The following is a 754-nucleotide window of genomic DNA, read 5'->3' as shown; positions in this document are numbered from 1 at the left end:
AAACAGCGGTCTTTTCTGGCTATCAAGGAAAGAAGTTTGTTTTCCATTGATGTTCCACAGAAAAGTGGGAAAAAAAAAAATTTTTTTTCATCATCTTTAGACAACTTGATTTTATAATCCTTTGTTGAGTGCATGTGGTCAAGGATTCAGGGAATCATAGCCTTACAGCCTAAGTCTTTTCCATGTACCTCCCTAAACATTGCTTTCCCATTTACCACCCTGGTTGATTCTTCCCTTCCCTATTCCTTATGCTCTTTTCTCTTCACTCCTCTTTTTCTGCCAGGATCATCCACCTCCACCCTTCTCCACCCCAGAGGGTTTGCTTTCCCTTTTGTCTTTTCTGTCTCAGCATCCTTGGTGTCTCTCTGTCTCAGCATCTTTGGTGCAGAGCACCTACAAACATGGGCAGAGAGGACATAAGGTTTAAGGACCATTGTTCAAGGAGGATGAGGAGAATACCATCTGTGTAATCAGTTACTATATCAAGAACAGATGTATTGAGAAATGTGTGCCTAAATGGAGACAGATGCATGATTCCAAGGACCTTTTCAGGATGCTGAGTTCCAATGTCCGAGCTGAAGATGTTTAGTTTTCTATCCCAATGTTATTAATATTTCCTGTCCCTCAGAGCAATCACAGCCTACTTTGAAATCTCACATACATTTGCTAGAACATGGATGGGTGGCGGGGACCAGCCCCGGCTGATCCAGGGTATTCGAAGCGGGGACGGCGTCGGCGACCTATTTATTTAAAT

Source organism: Bison bison, unplaced genomic scaffold (assembly GCF_000754665.1).
Source record: "Bison bison bison isolate TAMUID 2011002044 unplaced genomic scaffold, Bison_UMD1.0 scf7180017864025, whole genome shotgun sequence".
In the NCBI taxonomy this organism is placed as follows: domain Eukaryota; kingdom Metazoa; phylum Chordata; class Mammalia; order Artiodactyla; family Bovidae; genus Bison; species Bison bison.
This window is presented reverse-complemented; position numbering follows the sequence as displayed.